This window comes from Theropithecus gelada, chromosome 14 (genome assembly GCF_003255815.1).
Source record: "Theropithecus gelada isolate Dixy chromosome 14, Tgel_1.0, whole genome shotgun sequence".
Classification (NCBI taxonomy): domain Eukaryota; kingdom Metazoa; phylum Chordata; class Mammalia; order Primates; family Cercopithecidae; genus Theropithecus; species Theropithecus gelada.
Window position 1 is genome coordinate 50,490,647 of NC_037682.1, and position 11,522 is coordinate 50,502,168.

Genomic DNA, 11,522 nt, shown 5'->3' on the forward strand with positions numbered 1-11,522 from the left:
GTTCTCATTGTTCAACTCCCACTTATGAGTGAGAACATGCAGTGTTTGGTTTCTGTTCTTGTTTTGGTTTGCTGAGAATGAGTTTCCAGCTTCATCCATATCCCTACAAAGGACATGAACCCATCCTTTTTTATGGCTGCATAGTATTCCATGGTGTATATGTGCCACATTTTCTTTATCCAGTCTATCATTGACGGACATTTGTGTTGGATCCAAGTATTTGCTATTGTGAATAGTGCCATGATAAACATACATGTGCATGTATCTTTATAGTAGAATGATTTATAATCCTTTGGGTGTATACCCAGTAATGGGATTGCTGGGTCAAATGGTATTTCTAGTTCTAAATTCTTGAGGAATTGCCACACTGTCTTCCACAGTGGTTGGACTAATTTACACTCCCACTAATGGTGTAAAAGTGTTCCTATTTCTCCACATCCTCTCCAGCATCTGTTGTTTCCTGACTTTTTAATGATCACCATTCTAACTGGCATGAGATGGTATCTCATTGTGGTTTTGATTTGCATTTCTCTAATGACCAGTGATGATGAGTCTTTTTTCATATGTTTGTTGGCTGCATAAATGTCTTCTTTTGAGAAGTGTATATTAATATCCTTTGTCAACTTTTTGATGGGGTTGTTTGGTTTTTTTTCTTGTAAATTTGTTTAAGTTTTTTGTAGATTCTGGATATTAGCCCTTTGTCAGATGGATAGAGTACAAAAGTTTTCTCCCATTCTGTAGGTTGCATGTTCACTCTGGTGATAGTTTCTTTAGCTTCACAGAAGCTCTTTAGTTTAATTAGATCCCATTTGTCAATTTTGGCTTTTGTTGCTATTGCTTTTGGTATTTTAGACATGAAGTCTTTGCTCATGCTTATGTGCTGAATGGTATTGCCTAGGTTTTCTTCTAGGATTTTTATGGTTTTAGGTCTTACGTTTAAGTCTTTAATCCATTTTCAGTTAATTTTTGTATAAAGTGTAAGGAAGGAGTCCAGTTTCAATTTTCTGCATATGGCTAGCCAGTTTTTCCAACACCATTTATTAAATAGAGAATGCTTTCCCTATTGCTTGTTTGTGTGAGGTTTGTCAAAGATCAGATGGCTGTAGATGTGTGGTGTTATTTCTGAGGCCTCTATTCTGTTCCATTGGTCTATATATCTGTGTTGGTACCAGTACCATGCTATTTTGGTTACTGTAGCTTTGTAGTATAGTTTGAAGTCAGGTAGCGCAATGCCTCCAGCTTTGTTCGTTTTGCTTAGGATTGGCTTGGCTATGCAGGCTCTTTTCTGGTTTCATGTGAAGTTTAAAGTAGTTTTTTCCAATTTTGTGAAGAAAGTCAGTGGGAGCTTAATGGGGATAACATTGAATCAATAAATTTCTTTGGGCAGTATGGCCATTTTCACGATATTGATTCTTCCTATCCAGGAGCATGGAAGATTTTTCCATTTGTTTGTGTCCTCTCTTACTTCCTTGAGCAGTGGTTTGTAGTTCTCCTCGAAGAGGTCCTTCACATCCCTTGTAAGTTGTATTCATAGGTATTTTATTCTCTTAGTAGCAGTTGTGAATGGGAGTTTACTCATGATTTGGCTCTCTATCTGTTATTGATGTATAGGAATGCTTGTGATTTTTGCACATTGATTTTTGTATCCTGAGATTTTGCTGAAGTTATTTGTCAGCTTAAGGAGGTTTTGGGCTGAGACGATGGGGTTTTCTAAATATACAATCAAGTCATCTGCAGACAGAGACAATTTGACTTCCTCTTTTCCTATTTAAATACTCTTCATTTATTTCTCTTGCCTGATTGCCCTAGCCAGAACTTCCAATACTATGTTGAATAGGAGTGGTGAGAGAGGGCATCCTTGTCTTGTACCAGTTTAGTTTTCAGAGAGAATGCTTCTAGTTTTTGCCCATTCAGTATATTGGCTGTGGGTTTATCATAAATAGCTCTAATTATTTTGAGATTCATTCCACTGATACCTAGCTTATTGAGAGGTTTAACATGAAGGGGTGTTGAATTTTGTCGAAGGCCTTTTCTGCATCTATTGAGATAATCATGTGGTTTTTGTCACTTGTTCTGTTTATGTAATGGATTACATTTATTTATTTGCATATGTTAAACCAACCTTGCATCCCAGGGATGAAGCCAACTTGATTGTGGTGGATAAGCTTTTTGATGTGGGGTTCAATTCGGTTTGCCAGTATTTTATTGAGGATTTTTGCATCGATGTTCATCAGGGATATTGGCCTGAAATTTTCTTTTTATGTTGTGTCTCTGCAAGATTTTGGTGTCAGGATGATGCTGGCCTCACAAAATGAGTTTGGGAGGATTCCCTCTTTTTCTATTGTTTGGAATAATTTCAGAAGGAATGGTACCAGCTCCTCTTTGTGCCTCTGGTAGAATTTGGCTGTGAATCCGTCTGGTCCTGGACTTTTTTTGGTTGGTAGGCTATTAATTACTGCGTCAATTTCAGACTTTGTTATGGACCTATTCAGGGATTCGACTTCTTCCTGGTTTAGACTTGGGAGGGTGTATGTGTCCGGGAATTTATCCATTTCTTCTAGATTTTCTAGTTTATTTGCCGAGAGGTGTTTATAGTATTCGCCAATGGTAGTTTGTATTTCTGTGGGATCGGTGGTGATATCCCCTTTATGATTTTTTTATCGCGTCTATTTGATTCTTCTCTCTTTTCTTCTTTACTAGTCTGGCTAGTGGTCTATCTATTTTGTGGATCTTTTGAAAAAACCAGCTCCCGGATTCATTGATTTTTTGAAGGGTTTTTCGTGGCGCTATCTCCTTCAGTTCTGCTCTGATCTTAGTTATCTCTTGTTTTCTGCTAGCTTTTGGGTTTGTTTGCTCTTTCTTCTCTAATTCTTTTAATTTTGATGTTAGGGTGTTGATTTCAGATATCTCCTGCTTTCTCTTGTGGGCATTTAGTACTATAAATTTCCCTCTACACACTGCTTTAAATGTGTCCCAGAGATTCTGGTACATTGTGTCTTTGTTCTCATTGGTTCCAAAAACATCTTTATTTCTTCCTTCATTTCGTTATTTACCCAGTAGTCATTCAGGAGCAGGTTGTTCAGTTTCTGTATAGTTGTGTGGTTCTGAGTGAGTTTCTTAATCCTGAGTTCTAATTTGATTGTACTGTGGTCTGAGAGACTGTTGGTTATGATTTCTGTTCTTTTGCATTTGCTGAGGAGTGTTTTGATTCCAATTATGTGGTCAAGTTCGGAATAAGTGCGATGAGGTGCTGAGAAGAATGTATACTCTGTTGATTTGGGGTGGAGAGTTCTGTAGATGTCTATTAGATCTGCTTGGTCCAGAGCTGAGTTCAAGTCCTCAATATCCTTGTTAATTTTCTGCCTCATTGATCTGTCTAATATTGACAGTGGGATGTTAAAGTCTCCCACTATTATTGTGTGGGAGTCTAAGTCTCTTTATAGGACTCTAAGCACTTGCTTTTTGAGTCTGAGAGCTCCTGTATTGGGCGCATATATATTTAGGATAGTTAGTTCTTGATGCATTGATCCCTTTACCATTATGTAATGCCCTTCTTTGTCTCTTTTGATTTCTGTTGGTTTAAAGTCTGTTTTATCAGAGATTAGGATGGCAACTCCTGCTTTTTTTTTTGTTTTGTTTTCCATTTGCTTGGTAAATATTCCTTCATCCCTTTATTTTGAGCCTAAGTGTGTCTTTGCAGGTCAGATGGGTCTCCTGAATACAGCACACTGATTGGTCTTAACTCTTTATCCAATTTGCCAGTCTGTGTCTTTTAATTGGGGCATTTAATCCATTTACATTTAAGATTAATATTGTTATGTGTGAATTTGATCCTGTCATTATGATGCTAGCAGGTTATTTTGCGCATTAGTTGATGCAGTTTCTTTAAAGTGTCGATGGACTTTACAATTTGGTATGTTTTTCTAGTGGCTGGTACTGGTTGTTCCTTTCCATATTTTGTGCTTCCTTCAGGAGCTCTTGTAAGGCAGGCCCGTTGGTGACAAAATCTTTCAGCATTTGCTTATCTGTAAAAGATTTTATTTCTCCTTCACTTATGAAGCTTAGTTTGGCTGGATATGAAATTTGTAATTGGAAATTCTTTTCTTTGAGAATGTTGAATATTGGCCCCTGCTGTCTTCTGGCTTGTAGGTTTTCTGCTGAGAGACTCGCTGTTAGTCTTATGGGCTTCCCTTTGTGGATAACCTGACCTTTCTCTCTGGCTGCCCTTAACATTTTTTCCTTCATTTCAACCTTGGTGAATCTGACGATTATGTGTCTTGGGGTTGCTCTTCTCGAGGAGTATCTTTGTGGTGTTGTCTGTATTTCCTGAATTTGAATGTTGGCCTGTCTTGCTAGGTTGGGGAAGTTCTCCTGGATAATATCCTGAAGAGTGTTTTTCAGCTTGGTTCCATTCTCCCTGCCACTTTCAGGTAATCAAACGTAGATATGGTCTTGTCACATAGTCCCATATTTCTTGGAGGTTTTGTTTGTTCCTTTTTATTCTTTTTTCTCTAATCTTGTCTTCTTGCTTTATTTCATTAAGCTGATCTTCAATCTCTGATATCCTTGCTTCTGCTTGATCAATTCAGCTATCTCCCCCTGGATATTACAAACCATGTCATAGGGAGGTGGACGCCCCCCACGATATGGGGAGTAATATCACACCCCTCTCCCCACCCTGGATATTACAAAACATATCATGGGGGTTGGACACCCCCCGTGATATGGGGAGTAACATCACCCTCCTTTACCCCCACTGGATATTATGAACCATGTCACAGGGGGATAAACACCCCCATGATATGGGGAGTAATATCACACCCCTCTCCCCCCCTGGATATTATGAACCATGTCATGGGGGGTGGACACCCTTTGCCATATGGGGAGTAATATCACCCCCCTCTCCCCTAACTGGATATTATGAACCGTGTCACAGTGGGGGAAAAATCCCCCATGATATGGGGAGTAATGTCACCCCACTCTCACCCCCTGGATGTTATGAACCATGTCACAGGGTGGTGAACATCCCCCACAATAGGGGGAGTAATATCACCCCACTCTCCCACCCCCTGGATATTACAAGCCGTGTCACAGGGGGGAAACAGCCCCCATGATAGGGGGAGTAATTTCACCCCCCCCCCAAATGTTAGGAACCATGTCACAGGGGGGTGGACACCCCCCATGATGTGATGTAGGGAGTAATATTACCCCCCTCTCCCGCTCCCAATATTACCAACCATATCATGAAGGGTGGACACCCCCCACAATATGGGGAGCAATATCACCCCACTTTTCCCTGCTGGATATTACAAACCATATAACAGGGGGATGCAGACACAAGGCATTAACGATATTTTGAGTAATATTATCTTTCCCTTTGAACATTATGAACAATATGACAGAGGGGTGTACACCTCCTGCGATATTGGCAGTAATGTCATCCTCTCCCCCACTGGGTATTAGGAACCATATTACAGGGGGATGTATTCCCCCTTCAAGATTGGAAGGAAGATCATACTTGCCCTCCCTAGATATTTGAAACAATATCATAGGGGTTGTACACTTTTACAATATTGGGAGTAATATCATCCTTTCTCCCCCTGGAAATTAGGAACAATATCACAGGGGTGGTGTACATCCCCTGGGATATTTAGGAAAATATTATCGTCTCCTCCCCTCAATATTAGGAACAATATTACAAGGGCAGTGTAAAGTACCTGCCAAATTGGGAAAAATACTATCCTCTCTCTCTCGTATATTAGAAACAATAACACAGGGGGAATGTACACCCACTGCCATATTGGGAATAATATCATACTTGCCCCACCCCCCGGAAGTTAGGAACAATATCACAGCTGCGGGGGGATACTTTTACGATATTGGGAGTAATATCATACTCTCTCCCCCTGGAAATTAGGAATAATATCACAGAGGTGGTGTAGACCCTCTGCAATATTTAGGATAATATTATCTCCCCATTCGATATTAGGAACAATATTACAAGGGGGGTGTAAATTACCTGCCAAATTGGAGGTTATACTCTCCTCTCCCTCCCTGTATTTTAGAAAATATAACACAGGGGAAATGTACACCAGTGCAGTATTGGGAGTAATATCTTCCTCTCCCCACCTGGATATTAGGAACAATAACATGAGTGGGGCATACACCCCTCTCGATATTGAATGTAATGTCATCCTCTCCCTCCCTTTTTATTACGAACAATATCCCAGGGGGGTGTACAACCCCTGCAATATTGAAAGTAGTACCATCCATTTCCCCAAGGATATTAGGAACAACATCACAGGGGTAGAGTACACCTGCTGCGATTTCCGGAGTAACATCATCCTCTCATTGCCTGGATATTATAAACAACATCACAGGGGGGTGCATACACCCTCCGATATTGGGAGTAATATAATCCTCTCCCTCCCTATATATTAGGAGCAATATCACCGGGGGTGGTGTAAACTTCTTGAGATATGGGAAGTAATATCACTCCCCTCTCTCGCCCTGGATATTACGAATGGTATCACAGAGAGGTGGACACCCTTTGCAATATGGGGAGTAATATCACCCCCCTCTCCCGCCCTAGATATTATGACATATCACAGCGGGGTGGACACCCCCTGAGATGCGGGGAATAATATCACCCCCTTCTCCCTTATAGGATATTATGAACCATATCACAGGGGGTGGACACCTCCCATGATATTGGGAATAATATCATCCTCTCCCCCCTGGATATTATGAACAATATTACGGGGGTTGTACACCTCCTGTGATATTGGTAGTAATATCATCCTCCTCCCCATGGATATTAAGAACAATATCATAGGGGGGATGTACACGCCCTGTGATATTGGGAGTAGTAATATCCTCTCTACCACTGGATATTAGGAACCATATAAGGGGGGGTGTGTACAATCCCTGTGTCATTGAAAGTAATATTCTCCTCTCCCCCTTTGGATATTAGGAACTATATCATAGGTAGGGTATACACCACCCGCGATATTTGGAGTAATATCATCCTCTCGCCCCATGGATATGAGAAACAATATCACAGGGGAGGTGTACACCCCATGTGATATTGTGTGTAATATCATTCTTCCCCACCCCCTGCAATATTGGGGTGTAATATCATTCTCTCTCTCCCTGGACATTATGAACCATATCACTACTAAGTGATATATTAGGAGTAATACATCCATATGATATTACGATGAATATCACAGGGTGTACACCCACTGTGATATTAGAAGTAACATCTCCCTAAAATATTAGGAAGAATATCATACACCCATTGTGACTTTACAAGTAATATCTCCCAAAAATGTTACAACTAATATTGCAGGGTGTACACTCTCAGTAATATTAGGAGTAATATCTCCCTAGAATATTACAAATACACATGGTGTACACCCACTGTGATATGAGGAAGACTATCACCAGGTGTACACCCACTGTGACTTTAGAAGAAATATCTCCATAAAATAATACAAAAATATCACAGTGTATACAGTAATATCTCAGAATATTACAAATAATATCACAGGGTGTACACCCACTCTGATATTAGAAGTAATATCTCCCTAGGATATTATGAATAATATCACAAGGTGTACACCCACTGTGATAATAGGAATAATACCTCCCTAGGATATTACAAATAATGTCACAGGCTATACACCCACTATGACATTAGGAGTAATATCTCCCTAGGATATTACGAATAACATCACAGATTTTACATCCATGGTGTGCACCCACTGTGATATTAGGAGTAATATCTGCACAGGATATAACAAATAATAGTACAGGGCATACACACAAGGTGTACACCCACTGTAATATTAGGAGAAATATCTCCCTAGGATATTATGAATAACATCACAGAGTGTACACACATGGTATACACCCTCTGTGGCATTAGGAACAATAACTTTCTAAGACATTACGCATAACATCACAGAATGTACACTCATGGTTTACACCCACCGTGACATTAGACATAATATCTCCCTTGGATATTACGAATAACACCAAACGGTATACACACATGGTGTACACCACTGTGATATTAGGAGTAATTTCTCCCTAGAATATTACGAATAACATCACAAGGTGTTCATTCATGGTGCACATCCACTGTGATATTAGGAGTAATATCTCCCTAGGATATTACAAATAATATCACAGGGTGTACACTCACTATGATATTAGAAGTAATATCTTCCTAGGATATTACTTTTCATATAAAAGGGTGTACATCCACTGTGATATTGGGAGCAATATTTCTCTAGGATATTACGAATAATATCATGGAGTATACGCCCACTGTGATATTAGGAGTAATAATTCCCTAAGTTATTATGAATAATATCACAGGATGTACACCCACTGTGATATTAGGAGCAATATCTTCCTAGGATATTACAAATAATTTCAAAGGACGTGCACACATGGTATATATCCACTGTGATATTAGGCGTAATATCTACCTAGGATATTACAAATAATATCACAGGGTGTATACCCACTGTGATATTAACAGTAATTTTTTAGGTTATTATTAATGATATCACAGAGTGTACAAACATGGTGTACACTCACTGTAATATCAGGAGTAATATCTCTGTAAAATATTAGGAATAATATCACAGGGTGTACACCCACTGTGATATTAGGAGTAATATCTTTGTAGAATATTACAAATAATATCACAGGGTGTATGCCCACTATGACATTAGAAGCAATATTTCCCTAGGATATCAAAAATAATATCACAGGGTGTACAACCTCTGCATCACGGGTTCTAAGGGATTCTCCTGCTTCCGCCTCCCAAGTGGCTGGGATTACAGGTGCCCACCACCACGCCTGGCTAATTTTGTATTTTCAGTAGAGATGGGATATCACAGTGCTGGTCAGGCTGGTCTGAAACTGTTGACCTCAGGTGATCCACCAGCCTCGGCCTTCCAAAGTGCTGGGATTACAGGTGTGAGCAAATGTGCTCAGCAAAGAGTTATATATTAAATAAATTTGGAAACATGGTTGCCATATTTGAGTATGCATTTACTTTTATGAAGAAATTATGTCAGAAAACCTAAGGATGGTAATAAATATGAAAAGTAACTGGCATGTAAAAAGGTCTTTTGATTAAGAACTATAAGGTTCGATTTCATTTTTAGATAATGTGATCCTAGCTCTTGTATAGTGCTTATAAATATTCTACATCAAAGGAATTCTACATCAAAGGAATTTGTAGCAGTGTCAGAATAAAATCAAGTGTATTTCACTGCTTCTTAATTTTTAAATTAGACTGAGTTTGTTTTCTTAGAGAGAGAAGAACTTTTTTTTTTTTTTCTGAGAAGAGTAGGCCATATTTTACTGAGATCTTGGATTTGCTACATATTATGTTTTGGTCTTCTAACATTCTCCAGTGGATTTTCTCTAAAGTATGTATGCACAGAAAGACTTGAATAGCAAAAAAGTAAATCATGTAATTCTGAGATTTTTGGGTTTGTCACAACTGAGAAATATTGCTGAGGGTGTATGATCCTCAAGTGGGAAAATGTTCCTCGTGAATTGCTTGTATCCAAAGTATACACGCGGCATTAAGTGCTGGTTTTTATCTTTTGTTTTTCCAATCCTTTTTTCTTCTCAAGGTGTCCAAGTCACACAGAACCACAGAGTCTCACAGGTGTCTCAGAATTCCTTCTCCTGGGACTCTCAGAGGATCCAGAACTGCATCCAGTCCTCGCTGGGCTGTTCCTGTCCATGTGCCTGGTCGCGGTGCTGGGGAACCTGTTCATCATCTTGGCCATCAGCCCTGACTCCCACCTCCACATCCCCATGTACTTCTTCCTCTCCAACTTGTCCTTGCCTGACATCAGTTTCACCTTGGCCATGGTCCCCAAGATGATTGTGGACATGCAATCGCATAGCAGAGTCATCTCCCATGCGGACTGCCTGGCACAGATGTCTTTCTTTGTCCTTTTTGCATGTATAGATGACATGCTCCTGACTGTGATGGCCTATAACTGATTTGTGGCCATCTGTCACCCCCTGCACTACCCAGTCATCATGAATCCTCACTTCTGTGTCTTCTTAGTTTTGGTGTCTTTTTCGTCAGCGTGTTGGATTCCCAGCTGCACAGTTGGATTGTTACGATTCACCTGCTTCAAGAATGTGGAAATCTCTGATTTTTTCTGTGACCGATCTCAACTTCTCAACCTTGCCTGTTCTGACTGTGTCATCAATAACATATTCATACATTTAGATAGTACTATATTTGGTTTTCTTCTTATTTCAGGGATCCTTTTGTCTTACTATAAAATTGTCCCCTCCACTCTAAGAATTCCATCGTCAGACGGGAAGTATAAAGCCTTCTCCACCTGTGGCTCTCACCTGGCAATTGTTTGCTTATTTTATGGAACAGGCACTGGCGTGTACCTGACTTCAGCTGTGTCACTATCCCCCAGGAATGGTGTGGTAGCATCAGTGTTGTACACTGTGGTCACCCCCATGCTGAACCCCTTCATCTGCAGACTGAGAAACAGGGGCATTCAAAGTGCCCTGTGGAGGCTGCGGAGCAGAACAGTCTAATCTCATGATCTGTTCTGTCCTTTTTCTTGTGTGGGTTAGAAAGGGCAACCACATTAAGTCTCTACATCTGCAAATCCTGCCCCCTTCCTCACATTATTTTTGTTGCTTGATGGCTTTTATTCCTTTCCACATTTCCTATGTGAATATTGCTTTCTTTGTTATGCCTTTAACTGGAATGGGTGAGTATTCTGGGATCCTTTGTTTAGCATAAACCTCATGACTGAATCCTCTATACCTAGGTGGCCTCCTTTAGTTTCTGAGCAATAACCCTGTTGTCCAGGTGGAATAACAACCATCTTTTTATATACAGGAAGTCCTCACTTCATTTTGTAATTCCCTGAAAATTGACTTTCTGGAAACAATGTACAGCAGGTCCTCCAATACCATTGGTTTGTTCAAAGTTGTCTAGTTCTAATGTTGATGAGGAATACATTGGCTTCACTCTACATAATTTTGCTTAAACGTGCAGTTTTCAAGAGACTATCAAAAATGTTAAGTAAGGAATACCATATACATCAAATTCACATCCTTTCCCACAGTTCATGTGGAATTCCTTTATAAACTGCTTCTAGGGAATCTATTTAGGCAGGTTATGTGTAGAGATCCATGTCACCGCTCCTCAGTCTTGGCTTTGACTGAAATCACCTGGGTAGCTTACAAATGAGGAGGCCTGAGTCTCATTATTTAAGATTCTGATTTACTTGCACCTGTGAGGGTATGCAGATTTTTTTTTTTTTTTTTAAGCAAAAGAGATGGTTCCAATGATGAAGTTCCTGGGGTGATCAAGCTCTGATGAGTAAGAATAAAACTTAATTGTAATATAATTTCTTCAAATGTTATCTTCAAATGCATTGTACTTCAACACTATAAAAAATTTTTATTATGCTGTTTTTTCTTACCACTTAGCATTTTCATTTTAC

The 11,522-nt window shown here is 39.7% G+C and overlaps 1 pseudogene across 1 annotated transcript in view; it reads left to right on the top strand.

Moving 5' to 3' along the window:
- Positions 1-10,676, top strand: part of LOC112605882 — a 51,146-nt pseudogene extending 40,470 nt beyond the window's left edge. Inside the window, exon 2 of the transcript XR_003115569.1 lies at positions 9,663-10,676. The product of XR_003115569.1 is annotated as an olfactory receptor 7E24-like (transcript). The remainder of the gene's footprint in view (positions 1-9,662) is intronic.
- Positions 10,677-11,522: the final 846 nt, after the last annotated feature.